The 14689-nt window shown below is 41.5% G+C and overlaps 1 long non-coding RNA gene across 2 annotated transcripts in view; it reads right to left on the bottom strand.

The window, feature by feature from the left end:
• LOC129737335 (uncharacterized) overlaps positions 1-14689 on the bottom strand; it is a 182852-nt gene that overhangs the window by 94848 nt on the left and 73315 nt on the right. The window lies entirely within an intron of this gene.

Raw genomic sequence — 14689 nt, 5'->3', positions numbered from 1 at the left:
AAAAAAAAGCTCTAACAGTGAAGTCTGGTTTCAGCAGCTGGTAAGGTTGAACCCTCTCACTTTGGAGGACTCGTGTATGCCAGTGCTACAGGATGCACTCAATTTCCGAGCAGATGTTTGGTATTTTAGCAGCCAGGCATCCAGGAGTGATTTTGAACCACCATGTTTACTGAGATCCTGCCCTTTTTTCCTACTGGAAAGTACTCCTCTTAAATGGTAAAGGACACACTGCAAAACAGAAAGTACTAACACCCTGGGTCAGTGCATACACCCTTACCACTGTTACCTCAATGAGAAAAAAGGATGACACTCCCAGCACCACCACCCCAGCCCCCAGCCTGCTATCTTCCTCTTCTCTGATCTGCTGCTACAGTCAAATGCAAGCAGGATTACCCTGTAGCACAGAGAAAGTTCCAGCTTTCTCACAGTCCAGGATTTAGATAGGACATGACAGAAAAGTACAGACCAGTGGCAGAAAACAAAAAGACCTCTACATTTGCAGCTTTAGATAGCACAGTTCCTTACCACTGCCTTTTCTCTACTAGCAATGATTACCCCAATATATCCCCAAGATTATTCCAGCACTTTAAAAAAATCACATCAATTTTCCCCAGATATAGTACTTAGAATTTACAAAGTCTGGAATAAAGCAAAAAAGTTCAGTTCCTTCTCTGCTAATTGCCATGAGCAAACTCCAGATCAAACACACTTTAGTAGAAGCTGTATTAAAAACACAATAGATGTGCTAATTATGTTATAATGAAATGCATTTTTCCATAGAAAGAATTTGATTAAACAGCTACTTGCAACTTGTAGCAGAGATTCTCATAAAGGTTTTCATTATTCATTTAATTAATATGCATTTTAATCTCTTATCCCTAAAAATATATCATAAATTATTTTATTACATTCAGACATAGAAGTTCCTGCTATTTAATAAAGGTTTTTTTACTCCCACCTCGTTAGAAATTTTTATGAAATAATGACTTGTGATCAGAATCCTTGATAGGTATCAAAGCAGCAATGAAAAGCTGTTTGAATATTAACACCTGGCACACTGCCATGCTTCCCAGATAGGTCAGGTGAGCTAAGGTCCCCTTATCAAAACAAATTTCCAATGTTCAGAGAAAGAAAGAACAATCATATTAGGTATTATCTGATTACAGTCCAGTATTACTGATACACCATCTGGAAGAATTTAACAACAAATACCGTGAAAACAGAATAATTAGTTATAAAAGGAAAAAAACATTTTTTTTTCTAGTTCTTGTTCTTCAGTCAGTGGGTTCTTCCCTTTTCTCCCATCAGTGACAAAGGCTTAGAATGCCCGCAGAAAGGACAACCCAACCTGGCAATCAGACTTGCTGAAGCACAGGTACTGTCATCCAGCCAGGACCAACTGTAGTGAGCAAGTCATGTAAAGCCACACTCGTTTTTTGGAGCTTAGAGTTCAGAGTACAGATCCACATATATATATTTTAAATGGTTTCACTCCTATGCATATGTCACATGCAGGAGAAATGCTCAGGGTGGTAGTAAACATGTAGATCACTATCCTATTTGGCTAGAAATAATAGATATACTTCCTTCCATTATATTTCAGGTAGGGCTAGGACAGAAAAAAGAATAATGGCCATCTTTCCTCATCTATTCTCCCTCCCTACTTTTTTAAAATAAATGTTTCAATTTCAAGTTTGAAAGAGTAAGAAATAAAACTATAAAACTCTTGTGTTTTTACCTTCATGCTTCCTGGAATGAAAGAAATCATCAAGGTGATATCCTTCCCATTTAAGAAGTTATCACAATTTTACTTTAGCACAAGTCATCAAGCCTTACCAGAAACTGAGTAGCTCTGATCAGATCAAAGTGCTTGATTTAGCCTAAATCTAGTCCATAGAAAAAGCATGACAGAAAACAAAACAGCAAAGACACCCTTTTAGACTGCATCAGAAAAAGGAAAAGAAAACAAACCAGCAAAACTCTTTTTTGAGCAATAAAAACCCACAGATCTTTGCTGACCTCTCTCAGTTTCCTGACTTTGTTCCCGCCTGGCCTCAAAGAAACAGGAAAAACAGCATTTCCTTCCACTTATCCCCAGCAAGGGGTTGTCCCACCTGCTTTCCCACAAGACTTTTTAAATTCATCCTAGTTAACCCCTTCATCAATGCCCCAATCAATCACAAATCTCTGCAATTCTTTCATTCCCCATTAAAAAGGAACCCCTACTCGAAAGCCAGTGCTCTGAGTAAAGTTACTGAAACAAGCAGAACAAAGCAAGGCAGAATCCACCAGGAAAACACCTCCAAAAAATAGACCAAATAAGGTTTTTCAGAAAGTCAGTAACAGCTGGGCTGCAAATGGTCCAAGGAGCTCTACTGGCAGCCTCGGTAGAGCTCAAGGCCTCACCTGCAGTGCCTTCTACCAGCCAGTACATTCTCAAATGGAAAGGTTCAGAAGGAGACGTCATGTAGCCATCTGCTGCTCTGACCCACAGAAAACCTCCTGCATTGCAGATATTTCTTGGGACAATGTCTAGCCACTAGAAACGACTTTTATGCAACTTGGGCAGTACAGAGAAAACAGACTGAAATGTGAGTCCATATTCCATCATTTTAAAACGCCTTTTCTGAACAACTGTCCATGTTTTCCTGTCCCCATTTAAAAAGTAAACCTGAAGAACACAAAAATGCCAAAAAAACTGAAAAGGACCTGAAGCACCAGAATTTTGGCTGCCACACTTACTGCACACGATATGCCCCCCCACCACAGATGTCTAAAATGCACGCTAGTGCAACAGCGGAAAATCACAAGCGAATGTAGCACGAGTCAGTGCTGTCAGTAGTGTGCCATTTCATAAACTGTACCAAGGAAAAACCGGTAGCAGCGGCTGCCATGGCCGGGAGCGGCCGCCCGGTGGCACCCGATGGCAGCGCTCGGCGGGGACGGCGCCGGCCGCGCCCCGGCTCCCAGCCACGCACCCGGCTTCGCTGCCGGCCGGCCGCTCGGGTCTGCGCTCTGCCAGCTCGCGAGAACGTCTTACTCGTGGGCAATAACATTCCTAATTCCAGAAAGTTAATTCAATCAGTTTGATGCTTTAACGCTGCCTTCACAAAATTTCTCAGGCTTTTCCAGAAGCCAGAGAGGCTACAAAGCCTGAATTTAGAAAGGAAAAAATGGTTCCTTGTTCAGGCAGGAGTTTTGAAGGGCATAGAGGGCAAGGCAATAATTTTGGGGAAAGGATGCAAGCTCCAGATGTCTCCTTTATTTAAAGGTCAGTCCAGATCACCCTGCTTGGGGCATGTTTGTCTGTTTGCCAGGATTCAAATACTAAGTCCTGACAGTTTTTCATATGACATTGAAATCTGGTTTTGATGATAGATGTTGTCCAACCCCACATCTTTAGAATACTTTTCCTTCCAAACCAAACTGCAACTACTGATCAGGATTTTCTCAAGCAATACCAAATAATTTTTATTTTCAGTGACTTTTGTAAAACTTGGGGGTTGCCTTGAATATATACATATTTGCCGAAAATACACATATTTGTGTATGAATCCATGCATTACCCACTAGTCATTATTTGTTCATTATTTTTATATTACGACCATGCAGCAAACCCTTTCCAAGCAGCCAAACAAGCAAACCAGTAAAAAAAAGTACCAGGAACCTTTCAATGACCACCTAAAAATTGAAAGTATTCGCAGAAATCACTTGTCACACAATTACAGATTAATGGCTTCATGAAAGGCAGAGACTCCTTGAAGTGGATTTAATTCAGTATTTGTAATCAGTAATGTAATCAGCCTTCATCATCTCTCCTACTCCTCCTCCTCTAGAAAGACTACTGTAACTCTGCTGATCTACCAGCTCTGCAGATCTCAGTGTGCCATATGGTAGGAGAGGCAGGCTCTGTCTTCAGGACTCAAAACAATGGTGTCTGCAGATCTTCAGGATGAACTCAAGCTGGTCAGCCACAAAAAGAACAGAGGCAAACACCTACACCAGTTTAAAATCTGGTTATAGTATTTTACTGGGCTAAGGTTATAATAAAGGTTTATAGCAGAGTAAGTGATTGTGCACACTGACAATCCGCTGTGACTCCCACAGCCATCTTCAGGAGCTGCTCCTCAGTCCACTGCCTCTCCTGGTCACTCCTTTCCCAGTCGTACTCCAGCCTCACTCTCTTCCTCCCCCTCTGCACAGCGGCAGCTGTGATGTCCCCCCTGTTCTGCAAAAAGCCTGGTGCTCCTTGTTCAATGTCAGCCCTAACACCACATAACCACATACAAGCTGTGCTGGCCTACACCAACACCACACCGATGGAGAGCCTCAGCAGTCAGCCTTGCTTAGGAACAGGCAGAATGACCCAGCTGAAACGCACAGACCTCTTTGAGCACCCATACCACTGGTATGGGCAGCACTATCACAAAGGACTTGGCAGAAACCACCATCTAGTCCCACCGCAATTACCCCTTAATTACTTCTTTCCCATGCTACAGACTGAGCTCTCCCATCCATGTCATACTCGGATTTCCCAAGCAATGTTCTGCCTGATCCTCTGCCATTGCCAACAACGGTTTGCAGCACACTCACAGCAGGAGGGTTGGGAGGCCAGCACTCCCACTGCATGCCCTACCCTACCACCCCTCCCCTTGAATGCCTAGTGACTTTGCAAAACTTTGCATAAGAATATGCCAAAAACCAGCTCCTGGATTGCAAATAAATCTTGCTAGGATGAGGAGAGAGGAGAAGAGAAACAGCACTATTTGAATTTGTAGGTCAAAAACAGGAGAGAAAACTAAAGTTATTTCTTCCTCTGATCCAAAAAGTTATGTTACATACAAGCAGCAAATTCTCTGTAAGCAGAGACTAGCCTGAGGGACATGCAGCAGCAGCTGAGCCACCTCAGCCTGCTCAGCTCATACATCTGTTCCCCTGACACACATGGGGTCCCATCCTGCCGCCATCTGCTCCTCTTTCCTCCCACAGATGCCAAGTACAACACAGCCAGCAACCAGGGCTCTGCAAGCAAACCACACACTGACCGCAGGTCCCACCCTGCCAGGCCTCCTTCTCCTTTAGAGAACCACAGCACATTTCGCCAATACGTGCAGCTGACAGTAGCTTAGGATTTCTTCCAAAAACTGTGGTCCTGGCAGATTGCCAAGCAGAACTGACAACCTGAAGCCTCCACCCAGGTCAGCAGGTCCTGCCCTGCTTGCAGCCAGCCCTGCTTGCACAGCCTTGAATGTCAGTGCAGTCGCCACTGTGATTTACCCATGCCTTGGGGTACAGCAGAGTAGGTGGCTTCCTGGTTGAGGAATTACTGTTTGAACAGGAGGGAAGATGGACAGAGATTACAGAAGTATGTAACACAGCTGGGCAGACTACAAAGCTCTCCTCGAATCACTCAGTTGGGCAAGAGCCATGCACATGGATACTGGAACTTCCCAAACAAAATTGCTCACTACTCCAGCTTTGGGTGTCTGACAATTTCCCTGGAGTATTTTGCCATTGCAAACATAGGGGGCAAGCAGAAATAAGCCGTGTGCTGCTCTCCTGACAGTACTGTGCTTGAGAATGACATGAGCTCTGCAACTGCAGCCAGGTAAGGATCCAGAGCAGCAAAACCCACAGCCTTTGTGACCAATACAGCCCAGATAGAGGGCAGAAACACACAATGGCCGTGCCCGGTTTTGCCACCTTCTAGTACTCAACAGCAACCGCCAGCAGAAGCAGATGTCAAGGCTAGCAGGGATCCACTGCAAAAGTCAACCGTGCAAAAGAGCTGGCATCAAGAAAGCTAGCAGAGGGCCAGACACAGGGCAGTCAGAAATACCAGGCAGCAGAGCTACATCTCACACTGACAAAAAATCATTCTCGTTCTGCTGTTTTGGCAATGACCACTAGTCACCTGACTGAGTAATCACATCTTGAACACACACAGATCTGTCTCTCAGTACCTGCATGGACCTGGCAAAACCTCTTATCAAGCCAGGCAGCGCAATCGCTTTGAGTAAGTGAAAAGCATAATAAGCCTTACTGAAGAGACGTAAAAAAAAGTGTTAGAATATAGGCAGCTTCCTCTTCTTTCTTTAGAAAAAGAGCTTCGAGCTTGCCAGAAAAATTAAGTAATTCTCTTCAATCCTAGTAAAATAATCTCCACAATTAACTACTTACTATAAATAGATGATTAAGCATCAACCCTAATTAGAATGGAGTTTCTTAAATTTTTGTGCAACATCTGGATTTTTGGGGATGTTGATGCAAGTACTTGGCAAGCAGACAAGGCATCTATGAGAACAGCTGTGTATAATCCATCTGTTGTCACATATATCACTTCTGAGTGAACTGGAAGCATCACACAGCCTTCCAAGAGAAGAATATCTGACAGAACATTAAATGGTCACCAAACAGACCTGTGCAAAGCTGACTGCCTTTGATGTAGAAATAGTTCAGGAGGAAATGTGTTACATAAATAATATGCACCAATAAAGCCTATTTGCAAGAACAGAATTCTGGGCTCATATCCTAGCTGTGACACAGACTTCCCTTTTCATCTCAGGTACGTCATGTAGGCCGAGATTTTTGCTTTTACACATCAAGTGTTCAAAGTGGAACTCCCTTCTGAAAGGTTATCTGGCCATTGTCCTCCCCTTCATGTGCCATGGCAACCACACATACACACTTCCCACCATCATCTCAAGGGTTAGTTAATATGCATAAAAGCATTCTGAATAAGTAACATTCTCTAATGCTTACGCATCTTAAGGATGAAAGCTTTAGTACTATTCATTATTTTACAGCAACTTCCAGGCACAAGAGATTTTTGCAAAAGATCTACAAAGACCTATAATTAAAACACCCTCCTCTGCACATATTTACAGCTCTGCATGATGTATACGGTACTATTCCCATTGCAATTAACAGAGAACCTGTAGCATAAGGCATAAGCAGGACCTGCATTTCATAGGTCACCGTGAGCAAGAGTGATGGGTAACACAGTTAATATGAGGGAGAGTTAGAAAAAGGTAGTCACATACACATCTGGAAGTTAAAATTACCATGTTGGGGGTTTAAAATCCATGGCATAGCCACAAAGAGTATTTACTGCATGCAGAAAACACTGGTGAGAAATAAAGCACGGATTTTAATTTTATGAGATGCTAAATGTATGACCAACATACCTCACGTGGCTCCATATGGGATGGAAAAAGACTTACAAGGACTCCGGTTTCAGTGCCTTTTCATTACTTCAATTCTTCCTCTAAGAAACATGTTTATTTTAGCCATTCATACTAGTTACATCAGACCTTTATTGCAGCTGCCCAAATTACCCCATTTTAGACCACAACAAATAATCAGCACTCAGCTGTTTTTCTTGCATAGCTCTAAGATTAGCTTTTTTAATTTCTACCCACCTCTGATATTTTTAATCACCAGGTTCGTAGGCTCTCTGGTTCAAATCCTTTACAGGATGTTTACAGGAAAAGACTCATGAAACACACTCATCTCTAGTTAATCATTCCTTTGACCATGGAGAGCTCATCCTAGGACAGTTCTGAAGACCCCAAAGAACAGCTGAACAGTTGGACAAGCTTTCATTTCCATGACAGCAGTTGTTTGGGCTATCCAAGGAATCAGCCTTGGAAGCATTCACATGTAGAATTTAAACTTAAGAGATGACACACTTCAGAAGTGGCTAAACTGGACTCCAGTTAGGTAGAGAATGAAAACTAACATGTACAACTAAGGTTCTACACTTTATGTGTTTATGCAGTGCATTTTATTTTGATGCTTCTCAAAGGTGCCTAGAATTGCATCATTATAAACAGGACCTACCTCTAGTCATTACTGAAGTGATAGGAGCCATGGCTGCATAAGCTACTAAGAAGAGTCACTGCAACATGTCCTTCATGTGTGGTAACACAGGCACTATATGTTACAGGGTACTAGTCTCAGAGACTTGCTTACAGCAGGCAGTATTAAAAAGGCAATGTCTCAAAACTCTTCTTTTTTGCTAGGAAAGGAGAAGCCTTCACACACCAATATCCATATGAAGCCCAGTAATGAGCAAATTTTTGTCCAGAATTGCTACAGACTTTAGTTTAAGTCTCTGGACTTACAGCTAGCAAAAACCCTGAATGAACATTATACTTTACTTATTAATGTCGATAAGGTATTGATAGCAATTAATATCAATATTAATCCCAAAGGAGATGGGAGAGACTGAACTCCATCATAGCTAAGCTGATAGCACCGAGTTCCCAAAGGAAAACTGAACTTTACATCCACAGGCTCTCAGAAGCAGCACAAAACGCTAAGTACCTTCAATAGCCCAGGAAAGCATCCTTGTATTCACATGCTGCGTATAACAGTATGGTTAAGTGCTGCCTTTAGAAGCTAAAAGCTTCCTGAGGCGTCCTTGCTTTCTGAAAAAAAGACAGGACATTCCTAAAGAGGATGCCCGCCTGAGTAGTTGTTAAGCACCCAGAGTGTGCAGAAATTGAAGTTTACCAAGTCTCTTTCTTCTCCTCACTGCAATGAACTAGCAATCTTCTTTAGGTCTCTTATCAGATGAAGTATTTTGAATGCAGATCCAAACTTCTGCCCACCTACATGTGCTAATGGACATTCAGTGGCTCCTGGATCCTCTTAAACCTGAGAGATTTTCTAATGCCGCATATGGCGAGAAAGGGACTGGCACTGATTATATTCCTCCTCAAGCAGAGAAGATGAAATAGGAATCAGACTGTGACTGTCAGTCCACTGTCACTTTCCTGCCCTCTTCTGAGCACTGCACAACTACTTCATCATGCAGGGATAAGGCTCTTACTGAAGACAAACGCTGTGATTTCCCTATACCCTCTTGTTCAGCTGCCCGTTTCCCCACAGGCAGGACAGCCTGCAGAGAGCCAGCACTGTCCGTAGAACTGCGGAACACATATATTGCTCTAAGCACCTCTGATCTGAACAAGGGTCCACCACGATAAGAGCAGTTTCACATTATCATCTTTGGACAAAGGTTAAATCACAGCACGGTATATTGCAAGCACCAAATAAAGATTTGAAAGCTGGGTTATAGGACCCTGAAGATATGTTTATCATAGAAATGCTGGCGGAAGCTTAATTACAGCGGTACTACTATATGCTGCTCTGCTAGGCAAGCTATTTAAGTCCTTTCAATAATGTTTTGCTGTAATGGGAACAGTTCAAGCTGCAACAGCAAGTCTGTGACATAGAAAACATTATAGCGGTTGATCTTATTCCTTCCAGTGCACTCATTTTAATAGGGTTTTTTTGCTGCTCCACCTACCAGCTGCCCTTATCTCAAGAGCACAATTGCCTTTTTTCTGCCATTTCCACTTGGTTAGGATTTTCAGATTCAGCTTAGAGGAACTTCACTCAAACTAAAATAAGTATATCTTTCACGTATCTCATTTGAGGAAACCAAAGGGTTCTTATTGAATGCTGAGGATGTGACTGCACTGCACCCAAGTCACTCTTTTCTACAGGTAATACAGCTGCAATACTTACCCTACCAAGAAGCCTGAGAAAATTAAATACCACCTGGGTATTTCTACAGAAGTAGCCAAAGGAAGGAATAAGACAGTATGAGTGGGGGTCACCTTGATATACCTTTTCCCCAGCCCTGACATCAGATAGCATGATGCCAAAAAAGGAATGAGGCATCTCCTCTTAGAACACAGTTTGGACTTGCTCAGCCTCAAGTTTATTTTCCTTTCACCTTACTTTCCCAAAATAGGAACTGTTCCCTTCCTCCATGCTTCCACACACATTTCTCCTCCCTTACACCCCCACCTTTTCCAAACAAGATCCTAAGCCCATCTTCTTGTCACATCTTTACCCACCCAAACAATCCTCTCACCCACACTTCCCTGCATCTTTACAAATAATACCATGAGGTTCCTATCTGCTTTGTTTTTCTACAATTCTACTTCCTGTCATCTAAATCAAGAAAAAGACACTCTCTGCAACTGAAGACAGGGCAATGGAGCCTACAGGCAAATCAAGCCCACTTGACTGTGGGCTACGTAACATTCACAAATGCCAGTGACAGCAGTACCTACTGTAAAAGAGGGCATCATAGCACAAATGTGACCTGTAAAGAGCAGATCAATTCAGTGCCAATCAGCTTGAAGGTTCAGATTGACTCATCTTCAACAGCAAGACATGATCTAAGCCCATTTGTATACAAACATTATTATCAATTGTCTGCCATTTATCCTCAGCCTGTAATACCATGTCTAAATATTAATACATTTAGCTTAATCCCATCTCTAGCTACAGCTTCCCTAGGATTCTGACTTTTCTTATGAGTAATCCTCTTTTTCATGCCTAATGATGTGTCAAAAAATGGTATATTATTTGCTCAAGTAATTGCTTGTTTTTTAATAAAGCATTCTAAAACATAGGTAATGACTGTAGGCCTATATTTCTCTAAGGAATAAATAAGATTGGATCAACTCAATTTTTCTTAACTTAGCAAAATAGAGTAAAAACACATTATTCATATGACAGCTTTATATCATCTTGTCTCTTGTTACATCCTTTTTTTTGCATTAGCAATTAACTCAATTCAATGGCAGGAAGATAATTTCCATAAACTGATCACTTCAATAAGAATTTCTAAGTGAATTAACCAGGCTTGGCTGCCTTTACACAATAAAACTTGAAATATTAAATGTCAGACAGACATAAAGGTATACTTTTACTGTACCTTGTGTTAAGCTTCTAAAGTCACATGCAAGCCCACATAAATACTAGCAGGGACATGCCCGGTTTCCCTATCTCTTCTGCCCATTTCACCCATGCAGGTTACAAGATCTTCCAGGGAAGCACCATGCAGTTCCCAAATCCAAGTTTATACATAGCCTGCCCAAGAGCCGCTTTAGGATAGGGGATTCTGTAAATAAACCTCTTCACAGCAACACTAACCCATTTCCATCAACAAAAGGAATGCTCTCTACTCTCCCTCACCTTGGAGCCCCTGCCTCACAGGCCTACATCTGCAGTAATTTAAAATGCACCTGGATACTGGTTTCTAGTAAGTGCACGGATCTACATCAAGTCCCTCACATGGGGCAACTGAGGGGAAAGGAAAGAAAGAGCATGTACAAAAAAAAGCCACTAAGTGGGTGGGACACATGTTCATTTTGTTGTCAGTTCACATTGTCAGAAACAAAATGATTTTGAAAGTAATAGAAAATCAGTGTAATAACACTGTCCTCCACATGGCTTTGAAATCCATTTATTGGAGCCCCACTGGTAAAGCACATATGTAATTACAGCTGAAGCTGTATGTAGCTCCAGACTAAACACCGTCATGAGGCAGTGTATTAAATAATGCATTTCCCTAGCGCTTTTTACTGAATATGTGATCATTTCATACGTTAAATTTATTGTTTTGATAATACACTCTAGTAACTTCACAACCAATGTGCATACAGGTTTTGAAGATGGCACTGAGGCAGGAAGTATCTGCACCCTGAGAAGTGATCACCAATACATAAAAAATTTCACCATGTTTCAGCCGCACCCTCCATGCTTCACCTGGGGCTTAAACTACATCCCAAAGAACTACTGTGTTGAGGGAAACAGGGGCATTGATGCTCCACCAACACCACAGGCTCACTGACTCTACAAGAGGTTTCCCCACTGGACTCTGGGCCACAACCATGTTGTGCCACACGTGCTTACCTCTCACATGGATGCAGAAGAGTGAGCAAGCAACAACTACGGTCACTCTGCTATCATAGTCACTGCAAGGATTTTATCTCAACACATATAAAACATACACAAGGGCTTACTATCTTTTTCTAGAGTGCTCTAACTCTTTTCATACCTTTCTTCTTTCTCAAAAACAGCCTCTATATATTCACTGATTATTTTTTTTTCATTTTGACTTGACTACCAAGCCCCATCACTGAATTTTTTATCAATATTTTCCATGCCAGATGCACACGTGTGTCAGCTGGCATTGGCTTTCATGTTGTCAAAATAACAGTAAATCCACAAAAGGCGGCAGTTAAGAGTGGTGATACCAGCTATTTTCTGGACAGTTACCACAGGAATATCTTTGTCCATTTAATTTGACATTTCAGAGCAGAGTGGAGATGTGCTTTCATTGTAAAATGTGGTCACTGGAACCTGGCTAGTTAAATTGACACTGCACACTCTGTATTTATACCTTCTCTGTTATTACTATTTGTTGTATTTACAAGACAAGAAATGCATTTGCCTATTCAGGACAGCAAACACATCTGGAACTTCAAAATCCACACCTTCTCTTTCCTTCTTAAACTTTGGGAGTTTACAACCAATCTTTCTGGTGGGACAATCTGCTACAATTGCTCCTTAGCTATTATCTCAAAATATGGTAGCAGAGATCATACAGAATCATTTATATATATATATATATATATGTATCAATAAGTAAATCTTTTCAATGGTAAGACTTAACAGCTATTCAGTTTTGGTCTTGACTCTAGTACTAAAAAAAAAAAAAAAAAGTGTTATCTTCATTTTGGCCATAGATATTCCTTAGAAGTTTGACATGCAGTGAATTTATGATGTAGAAAATACCAAAGTCTACCACTGTACAAATCACTTCCGAACACAACAGGATTTGTACTTCCTTGTGCAGCAGCTAAACTCGATCTTTGTTCATTCACCACGCCGTGGCTGCTGCAGCTAAAATACAGCAGATGGCACTGAAATCAGTTAACTATTGACATCACTGTCGATTTCCCCTAAATAACAGCCACAGCATGTTACAAGCACAATTTCAAACAGGAGTTGAACCTGGAGGTTTACATTATCCATAGTGAGCGTGAATACATAGAAAAAAACAACAGATGATACGTAGATGAACACACTAGCTCAACTTTTGGAAACCTAATTTGGTAAAACGCAGTAGTTCCTGGTTAAGTCACTGTAAAAACACTTAAGAGTTCCTTGGGTGGTATCAACAATGCAAGCTCCATGACAAGCAAGACTCTACCTTCTCAATATATTCCAAAGCCTGAATAATTGTGTTGGTTTTCAGAAAAAAAACAAAACTCTCAGACTTATTTACAGTGTCTCACACAGTGTCTAGAAGCAGAGGGCAGCACAGGTTGAGTCCTTTTCCTCTGTAATGATGGGTTGAGCAAAGGTGCCTTACTCTCAGAAATAATAAAACAGGCTCTTGAATGTATTTTTGGCACAGGGACGAAATGCTGTGAGGTAGATTGGTAGTTTTAGATTAGCTTGGAAAGCAGCAGTTCATACTACAATTTTAGTTAGTTTTGTTCCCTCTGTATGCTCATATTCTTAAACACAGGTAACCACCAGTGGGAAAAGACAATGGTGCTGACTGGGGAAGCTGACTGAAGGCATCACTCACAAGCCTGTACCGAGCTGTGCAGCTGCAGCCACCACCAGAACACACAGCCTAGGGAAATAGCAGGGGAGGCAACAGGGACAGAAAACAGAAGGGACGGAATTTCTGTCCATGTCCCTCACATCTTCGGTTTTGGACCATTTTTGGTTCTACCAAGACAACCACCGTTACGCTCCCAAGAACACAGGCCTTTTAGATATACAATAGCTGAAATAGTAGTAGTAGTGGTAGTGAAGAACCTAACACATAGGAGAGGAGCGGATTTGCGCTCATTACTTTTTCTCACAGCCAAGCTTCATCTGTTGGGAAAAGATCCAGTGAGGCGCAGGAGCCAAACTCATGCTACAAAACAGAAATGCATAAGTATATGCCATATTACTGGTGCCTTAGGCTCCCAGTCATGTCAACGCTGGATCACATCCTTGTTTCTGATGCCAGATGATCTGAAGGAAAAATACAGGTGTCTGGAACACCACCTTTTTTTTCCTAGTGCACTTCCTTCCATTGTTGTGTACCAGATCTGAAAAGCTAACTGTTGGATCATACAGAAGAAAAAGATCTACGTAGCAAAGAATTCCAGAAATGAAGTAATATTTTTAAAAAAATCATAACAACAAGGCTCAATTCTGAAGCCTATTAAGATAAACCTGATACTTCATTTACAGTATTTGACAGATGCTCATCTTGGGACACATTGTTGACATGCGCTGCCTTGGGACTTGTTTTTTGTTAAACCTCTGAAACAAAGTAGGATCGGAGCTAATTGACACTATGGTCAGAATTTGCACACTGTGTTCAAGTATATACTTTAATAGCAGCTAGTTACTGATAAGAACTTTTAACAATCTGAATAAAGAAGCCCCAAAAACACTAACCCACTCCAAATAACAAAGTACAAAGCATGTATGCTTAGAATTTTTTTTTTAAAAAAGTCAATTTTCAAGCTAAGAACCAAAAAAGAAAAGAAAAAGAAAAAAGAAACAATAAAGCCTAGCTACCCTTCACTTTCTTTGGCCTCTGTTTGACAGTACATTTTCAGCTAAGCTTGCAGCAAATCTGGATTGGTAACAAAGCCATGCTCATCAATCCAGCTTGCAATATAAAGTAATGAGAGCAAGGGTGGCAGACACAGAACTCTGGGTGCATGTGTTCGTACCATTTCAATTTTTCTATTGGGCTCTTGATAGAATTCAATTGTCCTTTTAAGCACTAAGAAACTATGTGTCCTTCATAATTACAAGTCACTAACTCAAGCAGCCCGTGGCTTCCGCCCCCTTCAATTCC

The sequence above is a fragment of the Falco cherrug genome, chromosome 14 (genome assembly GCF_023634085.1).
Source record: "Falco cherrug isolate bFalChe1 chromosome 14, bFalChe1.pri, whole genome shotgun sequence".
NCBI lineage: Eukaryota > Metazoa > Chordata > Aves > Falconiformes > Falconidae > Falco > Falco cherrug.
This window is presented reverse-complemented; position numbering and strand designations above follow the sequence as displayed.